At 37.2% G+C, this 23,585-nt stretch overlaps 1 protein-coding gene across 1 annotated transcript in view; it reads right to left on the bottom strand.

Moving 5' to 3' along the window:
• Nucleotides 1-23,585, bottom strand: part of LOC145518862 (uncharacterized) — a 1,117,244-nt gene that overhangs the window by 75,525 nt on the left and 1,018,134 nt on the right. The window contains exons 1-3 of the transcript XR_014063358.1: nt 18,506-20,111; nt 18,310-18,351; nt 16,535-16,669 (exon numbers count right to left, since the gene is read on the bottom strand). The gene's annotated coding sequence lies outside the window, so the exon portion shown is untranslated. Of the gene's footprint in view, nt 1-16,534; nt 16,670-18,309; nt 18,352-18,505 lie in introns of the transcript that reaches the window.

Below are 23,585 nucleotides of genomic sequence, written 5' to 3'. Positions count from 1 at the left end.
AAAGAGTTAAATTCAATTTTCTTTTCAGGGATAATGGATACAGGGGGCAAAGTTTACAAGACCACTTTACATTGCTTGAGTAATGGGATAAGGTTGAGGGTGAGAGAAATAGGAGGATCCTACTCTCAAAAAATATGAAGCTAGAATCCGAAGTCAGAATTACCTTCATTTTGCTATCAGAAGTGCAAGGCAGAAATTTAAGTTCAAGAACTGCTGATTTAAAAACACTCTAATCTTTGCCACTGCCCACATCTAAATTGTTTAGACTGTTCTGTTTCCCTCTGGTGATTTGCCTTAAGATCCATTATAAGGAAACTGTTTATCAAAGAAATATAAATGCAGTACTATCTTACCTACATTAAAACATAAAAACACTGAACACATAGAAATAGAGAGTAGAATGGTAGCTTCCTAGGACTGAGGGGTTGGAAGAATAGGGAGATATAGGTCAAAGAGTGGGCTTCCCAGGTGACTCAGTGGGTTAAGAATTGGCCTTCAATGCAGGAGACACAGGTAGATGCAACTTCATGCTAGGGAAGATCCCCTGGAGGAGGGTCAACAATAAGAGGAAATTCAGTTTAACTGTAGAGAGAAGCTAGGTCCCGAAGTGAATATGCCAGTGATGGAGGCTTCTGAGATGTGAGGAAAGCAGCCTGCATTAAATGTCCTTAATTAGGAGATGAAAGGAAAACACAGAACAATGATTTACACTTGAGAAGGGGCATTGTACCTCAGGGTTTATAAGAGAGGCTTGAGGAAGATAAAGTTAAAAGGTAAAGTGAAAAAAGTTTGGAGTGTACATTTGATACCAAAGCATCAGAATGAACTTATTCTACACAAGCTTTCACCTATATACATTTGAGTTTTAGGAAAGGGAAATAGGTTCTATGCTGTTAAAATCTGCCAAACACTAGAAATTAAATTTTATTTTGAAGTATCATAAAACCTAAGAATTTTTTAAATCCTAACGTTTAGGAACAGCCTTTGCTGTATTTTCGCCCAGTGCTGGACCCCCTAGATTCCAACTTTAGCTCTTTTCTCATCTTCCTCCTCAGAACAGCTGGAGAAATCCTTCAAGATTTTCAGTGGTTTAAATTACTTCAATCACTACTTACAGGCTGATAAAATGCAACTTTGGTGCCAGTTTTCCCCTTTCTGTACAATTTCTCTTGGCAATTCCAGTTGTCTCAAATCCATTGGAGGCTCAGGTGGTAAAAAATCTGCCTGCGATCCAAGAGACCTGGTTTTGAATTCCTTCACTAGTTTCCAGAACACTCCTGTCACCTGACTTCCCTCCATCCTTTCATTTTACTCCTTCTCAGTTATCTCCCAACTATATATTATGAAGGTTGTGCTAGTCGCTCAGTCATGTCTGACTCTTTGTGACTCCATGGACTGTAGCCCCTCTGTCCATGGGATTCTCCAGGCAAGAATACTGGAGTGGGTTGCCATGCCCTCCTCCAGGGGATCTTCTGAACACAGGGATGGAATCCAGGTCTCCTGCATAGAAGGTGGATTCTTTACCATCTGAGCCACCAGGGAAAATTATGAGGGTAAATGAGAAAAAGTAAAAAATTCTTTTACTCCAGAAAAAGAATTTATGGAGTATTCTTTTTCCTCTAAGCACTCCTGTTTGATGTGCACTGATTTAGTCTTCTCTTTGCACTTATTTTCTTGGTGATCTTATACAACCCTAGTAACTTTCAGTTTTGATCTCCCACCAGACCTCTATAGGAATTTCAGACTAATACATGTGAGAGCCTATTAGTTTTTTTTTTAATGTTTCTAATTAGCCTATCAAATTTGGCATTTCCAAAACTGATGTTCTGACCTCCTTGACTCCAAACCTGTTCCAACTGCTGTTTTCCTCACCTTAGCTGATGACAGCTCTCCTCCTGCTAGACTAAAATATCTCTGAGGAGGCATTTTTTAAGTCCTCTTTCTTTCTCCCTGGTGGCTCAAACGGTAAAGAATCTGCCTGCACCGTGGGAGACCCGGGTTCAATATCTGTTTCTGGAATATCCTCTGGAGAAGGGAATGGATACCCACTCCAGTATTCTTGCTTGGAGAATTCCATGGCTAGAGGAGCCTGGCGGACTACAGTCCATGGAGTCGCAAAGAGTTGGATACGACTGAATGGCTAACACCAACTACAGCTAAACCAGGTTTCTTAGACACTCACCAGTTACCACTTTCACTCACTGTATAATACCACCTGCAACACTTACCTATATAAACACAACCAGAGGTCATCTCCCAATTATATATTATGAGGGTAAATGTACCGTCATAATATAAATGTACCCTTAGTATGTACTTTTTATTTATCTCTCCAGCAATTAACACTATATCGAGCTTGTAACAGAAGTCCATTAAATGGTGAAGTATTAAACGTATAAAAGAGGAGAAATTGAGTAAGGTGGTCCCATACAATGACTAAGTAGTGATGGGAATAAAGTGAAGTCTAGATCTAGGGAAATAACTCACATGAGAAAGGCTCTGAAGAAGTTTAGGGGGACAGAACACAGGCATGTACAAAAGGACAACTATGGGAAGACACAGTGAGAAAGCGCCATCTGTAGGCCAAGGAGAGAGACCTGGAGAAGACCCTTCCTGTACAGCCCTCAGTGAAAACCAAACAACTTTGATCTTGGACTTCTAACCTCCAGAATTGTGAGAAAACAAATTTCAGTTAAGCCATACAGTCTGTGGTACTATGTTAGATTAGCCCTAGCAGACTACTGCAGGTTTTAGCAGGTGATGTCATTATACGCCAAAATCAGTATGTGGCAGTTAGTATGTCTAGAGGAGAAAATTACCTCTATAAAATTTTTAAAAAACTGGGTCTTCTACTTGAAGAGTAGACTAGAGTTCAATTGTAAGCCTGTATATATAATCTGAAAGAGGAAAAGCTATTTGATGAGAAGTTGTTGTTTTCCATCAAGATTTAAATGCAATTATAATAAAACCATGTTTGCCTGCAGTAGAGCTAGATGTTTAAACAAGTCGATAAATTTTTGGAAACACAGGAAGGAAAGATGCTTTGTTTACTTTTATTTCCACATTAATTTTAGTACTGACAGAGAGTGACAAAGCAATGGCCTCAGAGACCACTAAAACCATTTCATTCACAAAATGGGTGTTTTATGAGTAAGCACTCTGCAGACTGCTCCTCTGTCAGGAGGACTGCTCAGGGCTCAGCAGATGGTCACTGGAGTTTGAACGCATCTGTTCACTCTCGCTCCTCTTGTCAGTATAGAATCCACTAAACATAAAGTCTTTCATATAATAATGTTATCTGCCTACAAAGACCATGTTATATCTGGCAAGGACCAGGAAATTGGATAATTTTGATGAATGTGATTAAAACAGAATCAAGGTGTGGAAATGTTTGACAGCATAATAGAGGCTATATCCTACAAGAGTAGCAAATACAATGTCATGAACTGACTGATGTTTGAACTATTAAAGTAACTCACAAGTTAAAACACAATGGCAGTGATGAAATGTGTTTCAATTTCAAAACATTATAAGTAACCCAAACCCGAAAAAACTTAATTTTCTAATATATGTTTTTTTTTCCATATGAAAAACAATCACACTGAAAATATTAAAGCACCTGCTTGGCTCATACAAAGTAGTTAGCTCTAAGGGTTGGAAAGAGTAGAAATAGTATTTCTGCCTTTTAGAACTACAAACACTTTAAAACAAAAGACATACAAAAAAGTAAGAATAATGTAAAGGAAGCACTTATAAATTACACCTGAGTGGTCCACCCAGTCAGGTGTAAAGATGGTCAGCTAAAAAGTCACATGGAGAAGAAAACAGGTGAACTCTGAGGGACTGGTTGTGACAGGGATGTAGGAAAGAAGCATCATTCATAGTGAAAGCATTATTAAAAGAAAGATGCAGTCAGAATTCCAGGGGTGAATTCAGTTATACTGGCTAGAGTAGTCGAGTGGCTTTCAATTCTTTTTAAGACATTGACTATAATATATTTTACTACATTTCATCTTGTTTTAATTTCAAATTTACAGATAAGTTGCTTCATGCTTTTCTCACACTCATCCGTTGTTGACAGTTTTCCTCTTTTACTTTCACGTTCTTTCTCTCTTGCTGTCTTTGAGAATATGTGGCCCTCCCCTGACCTGCCTCTGTGATTCTCTAGTGCTTTAATGCCTGGAACACAGGACAGTCCAGGCATCCATGTCACTTTCTCTGGCTCAGCCCTATCATTAGCTACACTCCTTGTTCCTTTTTTATTGGCAACAGTTCTTAGAAAATAAAACTGGACACTGAGTATATTCATAGCTTCTACGCCTTACCAGTGAACAGAACTTAAACATACGCATATTTCTGTATCTACTGCAAAGAGCTGACTCATTGGAAAAGACCCTGATGCTGGGAAAGATTGAGGGCAGGAGGAGAAGGGGTTGACAGAGGACGAGATGGTTGGATGGCATCACTGACTCAATGGACATGAGTTTGAGCAAGCTCTGGGAGATGGTGAAGGACAGGGAAGCCTGGCGTGCTGGAGTCCATGGGGTCTCAGAGTCAGACATGACTCAGCGACTGAACAACACAGCTAATGAGCTCTTACTGATGTCTCTAATTTTATCCAACACATTAGGATACCTTCTAGATATATTTTTCTTTTTAATATTTTTAACTCCCTTTCAAACCAGTGAGAAATCTGGCCCTCATTACACATTTGTTTTAACTCAGCAAACAGAATACAGTTTCAAAATTGGTAACATACTACTAAACAACAAATAAAAAGGAAACCTACAAACTAGAGTTCAATATTTGTTTACTTTCATTTTTTGGTAGTAAAATTTAATTAGAGTGAAATGAACAAAGCTTAAATGTATAATTTATTGAGTTTTGATAAATGCATATACTAAGACAGAATATTTCCATCACCTCAGAAAGTTAACACTTGGCTGTTTTTCATCAATACTTTCACCCTCTAAAGAGGTAAACAATGTTATAATTTTTTTCCACCATGGATTGGTTTTCCCTGTTACAAACGGAATCATACAGCATTTGGAATCATACAGCATTTCAAGAAATCATAATTTCTTGAATTGGACTCGTTTGTCAACATTTTTGTGAGATGCATCTATTTTTATATGTATTAGTAGTTTATTATTACTGATGAGCAGTATTTTTGTTATATGAATTTACCACAGAATATTTATGTATTTTCCTATGAACAGACAGCAGAGCCACTTCATATTTTTGACTCTTCTATAAAGCAGCTCTAGATATTCTTGTGTCAGACTATTTGTAGACATGGAATTTCACTGATCTTGGTAGGTAGAATTTCAGGGACAGGTATATACCTTTATATATACCTTTATAATAGGCAACAAAACTTTTTTTTTGTAATAGAAGGTGTATTATTTACATTATTATCAGCATGTATGAGAGAACTAGTTGTTAGGAATCCTGACCAACATTTGCTGTTAACAGACTTTTAAATTTTAGCCTTGCTATTGTATATATATATATTTGACTTTAAAGTTTTCCTTATGAATAACGTTGAACTTTTCTCTCATCTTTATTTCACACTTTACATCTTTCTTTGTGAACTATCCAAGGTTTTTGCCCATTTCTTAGATTGCTCTTTTATTGTTGAGTTTTAAGAGTACTTTACATATTTTTATACCGGATTCTTATCACTGAAGTTTTGCTTTTACTTATTCTTTTGGCAGTTCACTGTACTTCTTTAATCTATAAATTTATGCTTTTCACCAAATTCTAAGAATTACTAGTGTTAAATTTCCAACTGTGCTTCTGTCCTTCGTTCAGTCCTCTCACTCTGCATTTGAACGACATACATATTAGACCATTTTTGATATTATCACAAAGGTCATGGAATCTCTGTTATTTCTCTCTTTCATTTTTTACTTCTGTGCTTGATTTTCAGATTAGGCCACGTCTTTTGACCTTTCTTCAAGCTCAGGAATTATGCATTCGTGCAGCTCCTAACTGTATTGTCATAATCTAGTGAATCATGTTTGAGCTTTTCACTTCTACTATGCTCCTTTTTAAAATGGGTTTCATATTAAATGTTTTCAGTTGCTCTAAAAACAGAACTTCAACTAGGAAATAAAAAAAAAAGTCCCTCCGCCAGGGCCTGGGTCGTATTCCAGGAGGCTTCAGGTCCTAGGCTGGGTCTGGAAACCAGGTCTCTTCACCCAGGTGGGAGGAGGTGGCTAAATTTTGTCCACCGGCTTCAGGCCGGTCTTGCCTAGGCTGGAGGCGGAAGCTATTGAGCTTGCAATTGCCAACTGGTAACACCTGCCTTTAATGAGATCAGTGGATTGCTGTTGAAAAAAACATCTAGTCCAGAATCCCGTCAGACTCTGGAACCTTCTAGGTGGTACTTACTATTAATATTTTAACACCTCAAGTAGGAAGCAGAGAACTGAAAACAATGATGAGTCCAAGGGGAGGACCCTTGAAGATGATGCAGAGGAGAGAAGGTTCAAGGATAGGAAGGACCAGCTGTACTGGGAGCATCTACTCACCTTGTGTCATCTCTGTTCTCAGGAGCCTACTGCAACCGCGCAGCACCAGCAGGCGTTCCATTTCCCAGACCAACTTTGCCCACGAGATGCAGGCCAAGAACAAAGTGAGGTGGGTTCAGACAGTGCCCCGCGGAGATATGGTTAAAGTCTACCTGCAACATGGAGCTGGGGCGTTCAGGTGGCCTCGGCTGGCCTTGATGTACCGAATGCAGGTTACAAATACTGACACATTTGAGAGAAGCTTCAAGCGGCTGCAGGTGATCTGAATATCGAAGGCAAGGTCAGGATTCCAGTTTCCTTGGGGGCTTTTTTGGAAATGCCCCTCCACCTTGGGGATGATAGGAAAAGGAGTCAGCCCTTGTTGCCGGGCAGGCCGTGGTGGGAAGACCCTGCGGGCCAAGGCAGTAGCTCCTGAGTCACTGGTGCTGTTCCTGGAAGGAGCTGCCTGGACTCCATGGAGTGAGGCCTCCGTCCAGCGCCCTGCAACGCGTACACCGCGGAGATCCACGCCCGGAGCAAGAAGCATTCCACCCGCGTGTCCTGCTTCTCCAGCTCCGAGGAGGGCAGATGCTCAACTACCTCCTGGTGGAGATGGATGGACTGGGCATCACCGACCAGTCGTCCTGGCGTCCACGCACGAGCTAACATGTCGGAGTCTGTCCTGCTGAAGCCCAAGCCCGGGTACTGAGGTGCGGCCCCGCGGGTCTGGGAGGAGCCACCGGCCACGCTGCGTGGGACGCACGGGCAGGTCCTGCCGGCGTGGAGCGCATCACCATCTCCAACGCACTGACAGCAAGCTTCTCTCCAAGGAAAGGAGGAATGTGGCTGTGTTTCTGAGACAAGCAGTGCTTCTATCTGCAGGTGGCTGGAGCACAAGGAGCCAGTGAGGATGGTCTCCATCACACCAGAGACAAACGCTCCCAGACTAGACTGCTCAGATGCTTCCCAAGAAACTAGCACCTCTTACCATGAACCGCTTTTGGAGATGTGCATGGCTCCAGGGTGGCCGCTCCCCTCTGAACACTATCTCTCTCAGTAAAGTCACTTTCAGGGATGGACGACCCGCAACTACCACTGCAGAACTTGCGGGGAGGGGGGGTGGGGGGATGGGGCGGAGAGCGGGTCCTGATTTGCTGGGGTTTCCTTGTCCCGCAGCAGGTCAGTTTTACCACTTAAAAGTCTCCAGGACTCACTGCCCTCGAGAGAACACAGGTGATAAATGTGAGGAACAATGGGGCCTTTCTTCTCCTAGCTGTGGTCTGAGGGTGATATTCCAGCAAGCCCTCATCCTAATCTGTTCTGGGTCCCAGGATTGGGGAAGGGGGTGAAATAGTTTCTTGTACTTTGGACTTGATCTTGTCGTTGGGCTTAGTGTAAAGACATCATTTTATAATCTTAAATTTAGATGTAGATGTTCTGTGTTAAAATAAGAAAAGACAACCATATGCAAGTAGCCTTAGACAACTGGAAATGCACACACTGCATTCACTCCTGAGCAAGGCAAGTAGAAGTGAAGACTGAGGAATAAAACATAAAGCACTCCGTCTTTCAATGAGTAAGGGGAAACAGAACTGGCTTCAGGGAAATTAAGGAAACTGTAGGCTTGGAAACAACTATTAGTTTTGTGAATCCCTGATATTTTTGGACAGTTGAGAGGAAGGAATTTGGAAGATGGGGGTAGTTAAGGAAAGAGTAGAGTTAGCATGGAAAGGCAGTGATTGTGAGATACTAATCCTTAGATATTAGTCACTTAAAAGGAAGGCCGTAGTTTAAAGATAAAATAATAGCATCAGTGTTCAGTGGTCATCTCTGTGCTAGTTGGTTGATGAATTTAAAAGTTACCTGTTTTATGAAATTAAAAGATATAAAGGAGAATGAGAACTGAAGCATACAGGGCTTGGATTGGTCTGTAACTGAAAACTTAAGTAGAGAAATTAGTTTTTGGCAGTGGTGCAGATGCTTTCTGGCCTGAGGCTAGAGGGTAGGAAGAAGGAGCTATATAGCAGAGAATGAGGACAGACATCACTTTAGATAACTTTGATTTCTCAATAAATATGTTGGATTAATAATCAGTGAATATGAAACTGAGGAAAATGGAAAAGTTTTGGAATAGATTTGGGGAAGTACAGCCAAAAATGAATGGATGATGATGTGAAAGTTGCTCAGTCGTGTCTGACTCTTTGCAACCCCATGGACTATACAGTCCATGGAATTCTCCAGGCTAGACTACTGGAGTGGGTAGCCATTCCCTTCTCCCAACCCAGGTATTGAACTCAGGTCTGTAGCATTTTAGGCGAATTCTTTACCAACTGAGACACAAGGGAAGCACTTGTGAAGATGAATGGAAGTATTGTAAAAATATTTGGGGGATGGATAGATCTTAGTATCATTCACATAGTAAGAATTCAAAATGTTGATATAGTATATGATTATCATGAGATAAGAATTCTGCATAAATAAAAAGAAAACTAGCCTAGATAATGAATAATTCATAATTAAAGAAAGCTATCTTAGAGGAAAACAGATTTTTATCCTTCCTCTCCCTCTTGATTTCAAATGGATGATTTTTAAAACATGCTTACACAAAATCTTATCAATATCATAAATTATTATCCTAAGTGATTTAAAAAATCATTTCACTTGAGCATAGTTCCTGAAGAATATGTTTTCCTTACTTTTCCTATAATTTTCTGTATCTTTTCTTTATTGATTATTAGCTTATTATTAATGTCCAAATGGGCTTTCCTAGTGGCTCAGACAGTGAAGAATCTGCCTGCAATGAGGGAAACTTGGGTTCAATCCCTGGGTCAGGAAGATCCCCTGGAAAAGGTAGTAGTTACCTATTCCAGTATTTTTGTCTGAAGAATCCCATGGACAGAGGATCCTAGTGGGCTACAGTCCATGGGGTTACAAAGAGCTGGACATGACTGAGCAACTGTTCACTTTCACATATATGAGATAAACAAAGTTTAAAGAAGTCACCATTCAGATAAAGCATTCTTTTAAAGTCTAGCATTCATGAGTAGAGAATAGTGATATATTATGCATTCTAGTAATAATGGACCATATATATAAGTAAAAAACTCTGTACCAACAATCTGTTTGTATAATTAAAATATTGTATAAATTTAATTCTGCAGAATTTCTTCAAATAAAAGTGTTCTAAGCATTCAGTTGTGACAAGAACATCATCCTTTGTATCAGACCACACAGAGGTTTTCCAGAATGATGCCAACTTAAGTGTATACACATTCTTTTGTAGTCTTTTGAATGTGTAAAGCTGGTTCTATGCAAAATGTTTCTTTTCTACTTAAGAGGACATGACTTTTTGTGTGTGGTAATAGGACATGTGGATGAACAGCGCACAACCACAAATGGTTGTAATTTACCCTCCATTTCTTGAGAAAAGTCCCAGGAATTGAATTTTTAAGGATGACTTGAATGAAAATCTTCAGAAGAAAAAAAAAAATAAACTCAGCTAATGTTATAGTCAACATTATTTACATTAGTTATTGGAATTATTAGCTGAGAACTTCAAATTAGTTCAATTGAACAACTAGGTAAGTTACATATTTATCCTGACATTATAAAGCAAAAAAATGAAAATTATATTTCTCTAGTTGTTAATATTCTATTACCTTTCCTATAGGATTTCCATGATTTTTCTGTCAGATTCTCTATTTCAAAAAAAAATTCTTCTATAACATATATTAATGCTTTCTTTTTCCTGAGTTTCCTTTTATGTTTCTTTTTTCTTTTTCCTCCCTCCAACCTTTCTTGTCTCCTTTCTTTTTCTCTTTCTTCCTTAGAGGACCATGTTTTTCCCCTTTACATATATTTTCTTTGCATTTTTTTCCTCACCTACAAACATTGTCTCTGTTGCTCATTTAGCATATTGACATTGTCACTGTAATTTCCTATTACATGCTTATCTCAAATGTTAGGTGCTCCTTGGCAATTTATATTTAACACTGAGGCAGGAAGAATCAGCTTAGAACATCCTTCACTACACACTGGCCTCACTGCCACATTACTGACTAATTGGGTCAGCACTAAACAATAAAGAGAATTTTCTGGTCGTATTTGCTTTCTAGAAAATAATAACATCATCATTTGTTTCTCTCATAAGTTTGATTGTTATCTTTCTAAATATTGAACTAGAGAATGGGTGCTGGAAATCAAACTACTCAGATCAAATCATCTTAGCTTCTTGCTTTTCTTTTTAATGGATAAGCAATAAAGGTAATAAAAAGGTGAACTTATCTATTACATCTAGTCTATTACCTACTATGTCTAGTCAAAGCTATGGTTTTTCCAGCAGTCACGTATGGATGTGAGAGTTGGACAATAAAGAAAGCTAAGCACTGAAGAAATGATGCTCTTGAACTGTGGTGTTGGAGAAGACTATTGAGTCCCTTGGAATGCAAGTAGATCCAACCAATCCATCCTAAAGAAGATCAGTCCTGAATATTTATTGGAAGGACTGATGCTGAAGCTGAAACTTCAATACTTTGGCCACCTGGTGTAAAAAACTGACTCATTGGAAAAGACCGTGGTACTGGGAAAGATTGAAGACAGGAGAAGAAGGGGACAGCAAAGGATGAGATGGTTAGATGGCATCACAAACTCAATGGACACGAGTTTGAGCAAGCTCCAGGAGTTGGTGATGGACAGGGAAGCCTGGCGTGCTATAGTCCATGGGGTGGCAAACAGTTGGACACGACTGAGCGACTGAACTGAAATGAACCTATTACATATTTTTTTTATCATTGGTCAAAAAATGTTTTTCAGGTTTTCTCTATAAACCTTTAGGTAGTAGTGAATCAGTTCAGCATAAATTGTCACATGGAATAAAATATATAACGCAAATTCAGGGCTAAAAAGTTAGAAATAAAATGAATGAACATGTAAATAAAGGGAGATGCGATATCTTAGTATAACCATAAGAGATCTATTTTTTTTCCTCTTTGTTAATTTGTACTTTGGGTAGTAGAGTTAAGCTGCCTCACTTGTTTCTTTTGATATGCATTCATTTATATTAAACTGAAGGACCTTGAGACTCAAAACTGGATTTCTCCAAAAAGACTCCTACAATTTACATCATGCACTCATGGTTCAGTTCAGGATCAGTGCCTTCATTAGTGGAGAGACTCTATCATTTTCTGGAAGTAACAGTTCCTGGAATGGTAAAATATTTCACATTTGATATTGGTGGTAAACTAGAATTTATGACCTATCCTAGTTGGCACTGAGAGCCCCATTTTCCCTCTCCAGCCTACCCATTGTTCTGATCAGAAAGAATATGTTTTCACTGTTTAGCCAAGTTACATCTGAGATGGTTGCCAGGGTTTGAGAAGCACTTATGTAGCCTTCTTCATTTTCACACACAAAGAATGAGAGGGTAACATTTACTATGAATAAATCAATAAGACTGATGTACTAGAAATGCAGTTTGAAAAGGGCAGCAGCCTTCTAAAAGCTTTGGAAGCTAACTTTTAACTTTAGAAAGAGAGGTGAAAGTTGAAACTCACATAGAAGACTTATAACCATTATCTTTTTTATGTGTATAAGAGAACTATAACTCACTGGGACTTACAGCTACAGTAAGAACTTTTCCAAGAGATGAAGAAACATGATAATTGTTCATTCGTGCTGCAAGACACTTTGTTCAGTCTGTTTTTTAAAAAGCTGTTTATTTTATGCAGTGTCCATGTATTGGTCTGGAATTAGAATAAACCTTAATATATGACAATGTTTGTAACAGAGCTATTAGAGCAGAAACCCATCTTTATATTTTGAAATGTGATTCTGTATGGAATAGACTTTCTTTAATAAAATCAGAAAATAATAGAATTCCCATCCAATAACATATTATTTTCTGATTAAATAATAATCACAAGGCACATTTGTTAAGAATATTTATAAAGCAATAATTTGTGATAGTGACACATTTTGGTTTTCAACCCTTAACGAGGTACTGAAATTCTGACTTCAAAAACATCTGGAGAATGCAATGTTTGTAGCTATAAATAATAGTAAGAAATTGCAGGATACAAAATAACACCTGTGGAACATTTTAAAGTCTTTCATAGGCAAATGATCTATCTCTAGAAGCAATGAAATAGTGGGGCTGCAGGTAATAGAGCTAATCCTTTTTTTTTTTTTTTACGGTCATGTTTAGAAGATACAGGAGTGTAGAGATACTCGTTCCAAAGGCTTACCACAGCTCCTAGAAAAGTTTATTCTTCAACATCAAGCTTGGCAAGAGTTCCTCAAAAACTAGGCAAATAGCATTTGATTTCAGGCTGCTTTATTCCTTAAGCAGATAAGAGGCATATTTTAAACTTTCTCTGTTTCTTTAGTAGGTTGATTTTAACCAGAAGATAATTCTAAGGGCTTGAAAATGTCTCTTTTATTTTCGGGTTTATTCCATACAAAATGGGTAATGGGAATAGGGTTATTAGAGAAAACGGGGTTTAAAAATTAAGATACTTGGTGTTTTGTCACTTTTAAAAATACTGCTTTAAAAATTGCTGATGTGCTATATCTAAACATTACTTTAGATTCTGAAGAGATGAAACAAGTGGGAGTTTGTGGAGAGAGAGAGAGATGGTGAACGTATGGCCTCTGTCCTGTAAGAACATGGCTGATTCATGTCAATGTATGGCAAAAACTATTACAATATTGTAAAGTAATTAGCCCCCAACTAAAATAAATAAATTTATTAAAAAAAAAAAAGAATAATACTGTATAATGGAAGAATCAGACAATCACAGACATCAGATGAAAGTAATTTAAATAGAGGACCACAGAGTATGGGTTGAAAGGAGAGAAAGCTAGGTTTTATGTTGCCATTTTGTTTCTCCTACACCTCAAGGACATAGAGTTAACTGATATGATAAGATCAAGTGAGGAAAGACTAAAGTTTGTGTTATGTCAACAGTTCTTTGGAAGAAGAGTGACTAGGGGGAAAGATTCATATTATACTTATATCAGGGAAATTTTCATGACATTTCTACTTTGGAATCTCTGTTCTAGCAGCAAAATTCCTTTTCTCTGCAATGTAATTTATCACTTCCATCTTTCATCATTTAAAGACCTGCTAACTTTTTTTTTTCCTGAATTCCCCTAAACAATTCATTTTTCTCTTTAAACTGGTACACTTGGCTTAGCAAACAGAAGCCTGGTGATTAGTAGAACAACACACATTTTCTAATGCATGTTTTCTGGGGACCTTATGACCTTCAAGGACATATTCCAAGCATCTTATTAATATATTTATTCCAGCAAATAAGGACCCCCCTAGAATTCATATTCACTACTTTAATTTGAAGATCTTCTCAGTGTGGATATACAGATGTGAGAAATCTCTGTCATTCAAATTCCTATGTGGAAACGGAGATTTTACTAATTAGAAACTCATTTTCTAAAAGCACATTTTTTTCCCAAAATGTAAATTTTTTTCATATAATTGCTGAAAACCCGCAGTCTTAGAAATGAAACTATTGTATTGTTATAGCAGAAGCCTTTCTCTCCATACCCCTCTCTTCTCTGTCAAATTTTCTTTCTGTCTCTCTAAAACCTAAAATTATTGTAGTCGTTAAAGAAGGTTAGTGAGAACCCAGATTCAAAACAGTGGTCCCACTAAGAAGTCTTCAGAGAAAAGATGAGAAATTGAAGGAAGAAACAGAGAAGTTAGAAGAGTGAAGAATGAGTAGCACCCATTTAAAATCCACAAAACTTTGTAACTTGACTAGATAACAGGGCCCGGGCACTGAGAAAAGAGAGTCCCTGGTTTGGTTAGTTGGGACAACAGTTGAGGCGGTTGCTGTTCATTGCAGTACAGATTACCCAGAGAAGAATCATTTTGGAAAGACAGAAAATCATTTGGAAGTCAGAAAAAACAAACAAACAAAAAGGCTCTGAGGTACTGGGATGATACACAGGCCCTTGTTAAGCAAAGGGTTCAGTATGTTGGGTCTCAGGTTAGAAGACCAAACTTCAGGCTTTATATTGACATTTGAATTTCCCTGAGTTTGGCAATAAGTGAAAGAAACAAATGGGTATGGTCCCATGAAATGGACAGGTAAATACAAGGAAAAGATCTTCATGGAGATCTGGGAAACAAAATTTAAAGACTATGTGTAAGAGGAAGTGAGTGTAACATGAATTATCACAATAATAGGGAATCAGGAATGTTCTTTTCAAGAAATTCATCAGAAAGTCTTTTCAAGAGGTGGGTTATGTCTAGTAGAAGGAGATACTACTGAGAAATTAAGGAAAATCAAGACTAAAGGATTGTCTTTGCAGTTAGGGAAATCCCAGAGATTTAGTGAGACTAGTTTCAATAGAATCTTGATAAGATAAAGCCAGATTGTAATGAGTTGTACTGATGGATAATGAGGAAATGATGACAGGAGGTAGAGTACTTTTCTAATGAATTTGTCTATGAAAAAAAGGGAGGGATTAAACCAGTAACAGAGGAGGAGAGGATGAAGAAAAATATTGTGTGTGGGCCAGTGATGGGTGAAATGGGACTCTTAAAGTTTTAAGAAGGGTAAACTGAAATAATAATTTAGGTTTATAAGTTTACATTAAAGTTTTATAGCATAATAAGATGTCATTAAACACTATTTACTTGACTGAGATTAAATATATATTTCTCATTTCTGTGACTAAAATCACAGAAGTCTATGAAAACCAGAGTCAGTACTTTCATTGCTAATTTGAAATTCCTAACAATGCTAGTGGAGAATTTCTGTTTAATCATAAGATTTAAATTCTGAGAACTGCATCATCACTGAGATTATGAGATGAGAACTCATAATCTGAGTTTTCACAATCACTGAGAACAATTGATGTTCTCTAATAACATTTTCTAGTATGGGGAGTCTATGCCTCTGTGTGTGTGTGTCCTTGATACATTTATAAACTGTTCTGCCTTTTGAATATAAGGAATTTTATCCAGTGATCTGCTGCGGTCCACCAAGTACTGATTTTGTACATTTACAGCCACAGCACACAAGCACATGTAGTACCACCCTTGATTCCTGTTTAAAGTCAGGAAATGTGAAGCTTAAGTATCAACTGAATCAGGCAAACATGCAGACATTCTTTTCATTTCATATCTATGCTGTCATGATAAATGCCCCAATGACGATGATTTTCTAGAAGATGATCCTAAGAGTCCTAATGAAATGTAAAATTAGTTGAAAAATATTCAGCATTCATGTTTAGGAAGCAAAATATTGATACAAATACACTTTAGTTTATATAAGAAGATTTTAATACATCAAACATTTTATTTTTTATACTCTGGGAACAACTAAAACAATTCATTAATGTATTTTATTCTGTTTATCTAGCACTGCTGAACTTTGTCAGGATATATTTTTAAAATGTTTCCCCAGTATTCAAAGCATCTTCCAAATTCTCTCAAGAATGATCTACTCACTTCAAATCTATTGATTTGAAATTTCATCTGGAGTGCAGAAATGTTATCTACTTTTTAAAAAATTAAATAAATATAATAACTGCCATGTCTCCATGCTCCACAGAACAGTAAGAAAGATTTCAAGCAGTATGCTCTTTGTGAAAGAATCCCTCTTACATGCTAAAAAATGTTTTAAAGATGACTGGAAATTGTGGATTTCTTTCGGTCAGTACCAAGCCATTATTTTTTCCTCATTTTTTTATGTCACTGTAATAGCAATGCTCATTCTCCTTGCTCTGTATGGATCTATCCAGAACATAGAAGTAAATATTTAAAATTTACTAACACAGCTATGGTTTTTACTGGTGTCAGAAATCTGTCAAAACCAAAGATGGGTCTTCTAACCCTAACATTTGGTCTCAATGTGTCTGATGTCCTTCATAATGTCAAGAAGGAAATTTGCACTCACTGTTCCAAGGCTGAGTTATAGCAGTGCTGGACCAAACACACAGAGAACAAAAGTGCACATTTGAAGTAAGGCTAATCTGAATTCAAATGCACTTACCATGTAACTGGACAATTTTCTTATCTTCTCCATTACCATGTCATCTTTTTTTTTTCCCGAATATTGCAACAGGTATTTCAAGGATATCTGCCACCACCTTTGCCTCCCTATGAATGTTCATTGCATAGTAACAACCTGTGAAGTGGTAACTGTCTGAAAAAGACATCAGGCAAAATGTCACATTAGGAAGGAGTGCCATGAGCAGAACGAAACTCCAAAATTGTGGAATCAAAGATAATCAAAAGCATTTCAAGACAGCTCTCTCTCTTTCACAACCACACACAACTTCCAGCATCAGTAAGACAGTCTTATACATCTAGGAGGGCAATACTTTTTTGGAAAGCTACTATCTTTCCTTTAAAAACATCTTACAGAGTACCAGTGAATATTTTTTTTAGGATGCAGTTGTTATATCTTAATATTTATTGGTCTGTCAGTTATTCAATTCCTGAATGCTTGCTCTTTGATTATACATCTCTTTGATGTATCTTGCTACTTCACAAAAATATATATCTATTGTAAGAGAAGGTATGGTTAAATTGTAATAGAAATAATCTTGTCTTTTTAGTTACTATTTAGGCTATTTAAGCATTTAATCACTTAATCCAAAGAGATTAATTTTACTTTAATTTTAGTGTAGAAGATCTAATAAGGACATGAATTTAAGTTTTCATTTGGTTAATTACTTGAGTAAGGGTCATCTATATCTATCATCAGAAGCAGATAGATGAAGCTGTTAAGTGACAAAACTAAGTATATTCTCTAGAACTAGGGTAGGTAGGTACGTATTGGAATGCATCAAAATGGAATGAAATATAGATGTCACACAAAACAAGCTAGGAGAGTAGCTCATTTTCATACTCAGGACAAAATTTCTATATTTGATCCTTTAATGTTTTTGTTTATCACTGTTTCACTACTTCTGGGTTTTCTCTGACACTGAGAGGTAATTTTCTTCTGTTACTCCCCTTAATAAATATGAATTTTTCTATTATATTCCTTCCATTCATGATTATTCTTCTTAACAATTTTTGTGACATTTAAAGCCTTTTAAGTTTGCTTTAACTCAACTAAAAAAAAAAGTAGCCATTAATTACAGTATAAGTCCAAATATTTTACACAGATTTTCTTTAGCTATAATCTCCCCTTGCTTTTCGTGTAGGATTTGAATGGTTAATGAGAATTTATATTCACAAATACTTTTAAACTGGAATAAAATATGGAAATTTTGAATCTTAGTGACTCCCAGACTAGTTTTTAAAATGAGGCCATTTTAAAAATTGTGTTAGAAAATGTTCTAGAATTTAAAAAATTAATGCACTTTAATATAGATTTTACACACGCAAACACATGAAACAAACATAAACACTGTGCATTTTCACATTCGTGAATTAATTTTGGAAAAAACATGTAAAGATAAACATAAAACACTGACCTTTCAAAATGGTAAGGTAGGAAGCCTTCAACCCTTATTTTTGTCACAAGCACACCAATTCAACAATAATTCACAAACATATTCATTTTGTGAGAAATCCAGGACCCAGTTAGCAGTGTGAAACTAGAACCTGGATGAGTGTAAAACCAGCCACATCAAAACCAAGAAGTTCATTCAGAAAATATAGAGACATTCCAGACACCCTCTTGCCATTATTCTTATTCTCACAAAGTGCTATACAATCTGTGTGAAACCACAGATGTAGCTTCTCCTTGGGAAGAAAAGAGTTGTATTGTGGTCCAATGCCCCCATTTTTCCAGTGGCTACTGTGAGGACTCACCTGTCCCAGACTATTGAGAGGAAATGGCATACTCCAGCCACCCTAGGTCAGTGAGAAAAGAGACGGTGGTTCAGACTGCCAGTACCATGACCACTCCCTCCAGGCCAGCACAGAGCTAGCAGTTGAAAAACTCCAGTTCTCAGCTTATCCCAGGAGAGGGAAAGAGGTACAATGAGCACACAATAATCCAACTTACCCGGGACTGCCTGAGGAAGTGGTTTCAGTCTCTCTTGTCTCAGAGTAGTTATGGGACCAGCATACTTTTGATGCCTGGGAGCATCTAAAATGCATTTTATGGTAGGAAAGAAAGTGGGTCGGACTACCACAAAGGTTTGAGAATCTCTGAGCAGGCTACATGATGATATTCTTCTCTAATACAAAACTAATCCATGAAGACTAGGAGAGGTGGCTATTTTGTGTAATATATGGAAAACAATATAGAGAGTTAAAAAAAAATGAATACACAGGAAAATATTTTTCAAACAATGGACTCTTCCTACGCTAGCTCTAATAAAATGAAAATATATCATACTTAACAAAGGATTCAAAATAGCTGTATTAAAGATGCTTACCAAGGTCACTATAATAATTTTGTGACAAGTTGACAGAACTTTAGCTAGACTAACTACAAAGAGAAAAGACTCAAATAAATAAAATCATAATTGAAACATGAGGCATATGGACAGTTATCTGCCAACAAACTGGATAACCTAGAAGAAATGAATAAATTCCTAGAAATGTATTGTTATTGTTCAGTTGCCAAGTCGTGTCCAACTCTTCGTGAACGCATGGACAGCAGCACACCAGGCTTCCCTGTTCCTCACCATCTCCTGGAGTTTGCCCAATTTCATGTCCATTGAATCGGTGATACAATTTAACCATCTCGTCCTCTGTCACCCTGTTCTCCTCCCACCTTCAGTCTTTCCCAGCATCAGGGTCTTTTCCAGTGAGCCAGCTGTTCCCATCAGGTGGCCAAAGTATTGGAGCTTCAGCTTCAGGGTCAGTCCTTCCAAAGAGCATTCAGGGTTGATTTCTTTAAGATTGACTGGCTTGATCTCCTTGCTTTTCAAGGGACTCAAAAGTCTTCACCAGCACCACAGTTCAAAAGCATCAATTCTGGGTGCCCTGCCTTCTTACTGTCCAGCTCTCACATCTGTGCATGACTACTAGAAAGACCATAGCCTTGCTATATGGACCTTTGTCGGTAAAGTGATGTCTTTGCTTTTTAACGCACTGTCTAGGCTTGACATAGCTTTCCTGCCAAGAAGGAATTGTCTTCTAATTTCATGGCTGCAGTCACCATCTGTAGTAACAAAGCATATAACCTACCAAAACTGAATCATGGAGAAATAAAGTCTGAACAGATATATAAGTAGTATGCTTATCAAATCAATAACCAAGAAACTCCAAATAAAGAAAAGCATAAGACAAGATGATTTTACTGCTGAATTCTACCAAACATTTATTCATAAATTAAAAGATGTATTATTATAGAAATGTCCATTCTAACCTATCTATTGATTCAATGTGCTGCTGCTGCTAAGTCACTTCAGTCGTGTCCAACTCTGTGCGACCCCATAGACAGCAGCCCACCAGGCTCCGCCGTCCCTGGGATTCTCCAGGCAAGAATACTGGAGTGGGTTGCCATTTCCTTCTCCAGTGCATGAAAGGGAAAAGTGCAAGTAAAGTCGCTCAGTCGTGTCCGACTCTTAGCGACCCCACGGGCTATAGCCTACCAGGCTCCTCCATCCATGGGATTTTCCAGGCAAGAGTACTGGAGTGGGGTGCCATTGCCTTCTCCGATTGATTCAATGTAATCACTACCAAAATCATAATGAAGTTTTTACAGAAATAGAAAAAAAAATAGTTTTTAAATTCATATGAAAACCTAAAGATTCCAAGTACCCAAAGAAATCTTGAGAAATTTTAAAGCTGGAGGCATCACAATCCTAATTTAAAATATGTGTTGCAAAGGAACAGCACTTAATACAGTATGGTACTGCCATAAAGACACATACATAGAACAATGGATTAAAACAGAGGCCCGGAAATAAATCAGTCAATCATTCTTCAACAAAAGTTTGAAAAATGCACAACTGAGAAAAGATAATCTCTTCAACAAATGATGTTGGGAAAATTATATATCCACATACAAGATAATGAATTTGGAACCATATTACAATATACACAAAAATCAACACAAAAAGGATGGAATAATTAAACATAAGACCTACAACATTAAATTCTTAGAAAAAAAGACATAGGAGGAAAGCTTCATAACATTGGTCTTGGCAATGTTCGTGGATATGACACAAAAAGCACATGCAATAAAAGCAAAAATGGACAAGTAAGAACACATTAAATTAAGAAGATTTTACATGTCAAAGGAAACAGCCAATAGAGTGAAAAGTCAACCTAGAAAATAAGAAAATATTTGCAAACCATGTATAGAATAGAGTTAATTTCCAAAATATTTAAGAAATTTCTACAATTCAATAGCAAGCAAACAAAAACCAATAATCTAATTCTAAAGTGGGCTAGAGATGTAAAAAGACATAGAAGAATCTTAAGTGCACATCACTAAGTGAAAAAAAAGCCAATCTAAAAAGGTTAAATACTGTATAGTTCCAACTATATGACATCTTGGAAAAGGTAAAAGCATGGGGATATTAAGAAGATCAGTGGTTGCTGGGGTTTGGGGAGGTTGTATAAAAAGAACACAGAGAATTTTTCAGTTCAGTTCAGTTCAGTCGTTCAGTCATGTCTGATTCTTTGCAACCCCATAGACTGCAGCACACCAGGCCTCCCTATGGATCACCAACTCCCAGAGTTTACTCAAACTCATGTCAGTTGAGTCGGTGATGCCATCCAACCACCTCATCCTCTGTTGTCGCCTTCTCTTCCTGTCTTCAATCTTTCCCAGCATCAGGGTCTTTTCAAATGAGTCAGCTTTTTGCATGAGGTGGCCAAAGTATTGGAGTTTCAGCTTCAACATCAGTCCTTCCAGTGAACACTCAGGACTGATCTCCTTTAGCGTGGATTGGTTGGAAGTCCTTGCAGTCCAAGGGACAATACCACATTTCAAAAGCATCAATTCTTCGTCACTCAGCTTTCTCTATAGTTCAACTCTTACATCCATACATGACTACTGGAAAAAAACAAAGCCTTGACTAGACAGATCTTTGTTGGCAAAGTAATGTCTCTGCTTTTTAATGTTCTGTCTATGTTGGTCATAACTTTTCTTCCAAAGAGTAAGCATCTTTTACTTCCATGGCTGCAGTCACCATCTGCAGTGATTTTGGAGCCCCCCAAAATAAAGTCTGACACTGTTTCCATTGTTTGCCATGATCTTAGGATTCTGAATATTGAGCTTTAAGCCAACTTTTTCACTCTCTTCTCTCACTTTCATCAAGAGGCTTTTTAGTTCTTTGCTTTGTGCCATAAGGGTGGTGTCATCTGCATTTCTGAAGTTGTTGATATTTCTCCTGGCAATCTTGATTCCAACTTGTGCTTCACCCAGTCCAGCGTTTCTCATGATGTACTCTGCATATAAGTTAAATAAGCCGGGTGACAAAATATAGTCTTGACATACTCCTTTTCCTATTTGGAACCAGTCTGTTGTTCCATGTCCAGTTCTAACCGTTGCTTCCTGACTTGCATACAGGTTTCTCAAGAGGATTTTTAGGACAGTGAAAATATTGACTAGGATGTTTATAGTGATGGATATATGTCATTTTACATTTGTCTAAAGTCATAGAATGCATGACCTTAAGAGTGAATCCTAAGGTAAGTTAGAGACTTTAGGTGATTTTGATATATCACTGTAGCTTCATTCTTAGAAAGAACTGTACTATTTTGGTGAGTGATGTTGATAATGGGAGGAGGTTTAGCATGTGTGGGGAAGGAATATATGAGAAAACTCTGTACTTTCTTCTCAGTTTTGTTGGTAATCTAAAACTCCCCCTTAAAATAAAAATCTTAAAATGTGGTAAAGACTCAGAGACATTTTTCCAAAAACAGACTTACAAGTGACCAACTGGTGTGTGAAAAGATGCTCAATGTCACTAATCAGGGAAATGTCAATCAAAACCATAATGAGATACCATTTCACATCTGTGAGCATGACTATTATGAAAAAGTAGTCATGCAATTGTTGCAACAATAGCATTGTTCCTGAGAATGTGGAGAAAAGGGAACCATTGTACACTGTTAGTGCAAATGCACAATGGTACAGCATCTATGAAAAACAGTATAAGAAGTTCCTAAAAATTAAAAATACAGTTCTTATATGATCCATCAAGCTCACATTTGGTATTTATCTAACATAATTGAAATCAGGATCTCAAAGAGATACTAGCACCTCAGTGTTAATTGTGCAGTATTGACAATAGCCAAGATGTGGAAACAACCTAAATATCCATTGACAGATGAATGGATAAAGAAAATCTGGCCTTTACATACAATGGGATATTATTTAGCCTTAAGAAAGAGGAACTCCTCATTTTACAACAGCAGTGATGAACTTTGAGACCTAAGTCTAAGTGAAATGTCAGGCACAGAAGGACAAACACTGAATAATTCCACTTTTATGAGGTACATAAAGTAGTTAAAATAGAATCAGAGAGTAGAATAGTAGTTTTAAGGGATTGGGACATGGCAGGAATGGGGAGGAATGGGAATTGTTAATCAATGTATATAGTTTCAATTATGCAAGATGAATGTGTTCTAAAGATCTTCTGTGCCTATAGTTACACCACCTATAGTACAGTTTAAAACTTAAGAGGGTAAACCTCATGTTGTGTTCTTACTAAAAGTAAACAAAAGTTAAAAAAAAAAAACTTTAATCAAATATTTGTGCAAATTTGCCTCTCTGAAATGTTCCATAAAGGGATATAAAGTTATAAAATCTTCTTTACCAGTAACAGTTTTTAGAGTTGATAATTCAAATACTCACTTTTATTCACTAGAATCTTAAAAAAAAAAAAGTTTCTGCCTCCATTTTTCATTTTGCGAAGTCATACTATTCAACAAATGTGCTCAAGAGCACCTTTAGTCATTTTACCGTCCCCTTCAAATTTTTACAATAGCTTTTCACTGCCTCTCAAAACATAATTGTCTTATCCTGGAATTAAAAAACATCCGTATATCCTAGAACCTGTCATAACTGTAGCAGGATCATCTGCCACACTATTGACACTGAAGTTGAGCCCATAGAGAAGGAGGGGAAGCTGACTGCAGACAGAAATGAAATCAGGAATAACATTTTTAACTAAGCA

The sequence above is a fragment of the Giraffa tippelskirchi genome, chromosome 8, assembly GCF_054371585.1.
Source record: "Giraffa tippelskirchi isolate mGirTip1 chromosome 8, T2T-mGirTip1v1.2.pri, whole genome shotgun sequence".
In the NCBI taxonomy this organism is placed as follows: domain Eukaryota; kingdom Metazoa; phylum Chordata; class Mammalia; order Artiodactyla; family Giraffidae; genus Giraffa; species Giraffa tippelskirchi.
This window is presented reverse-complemented; position numbering and strand designations above follow the sequence as displayed.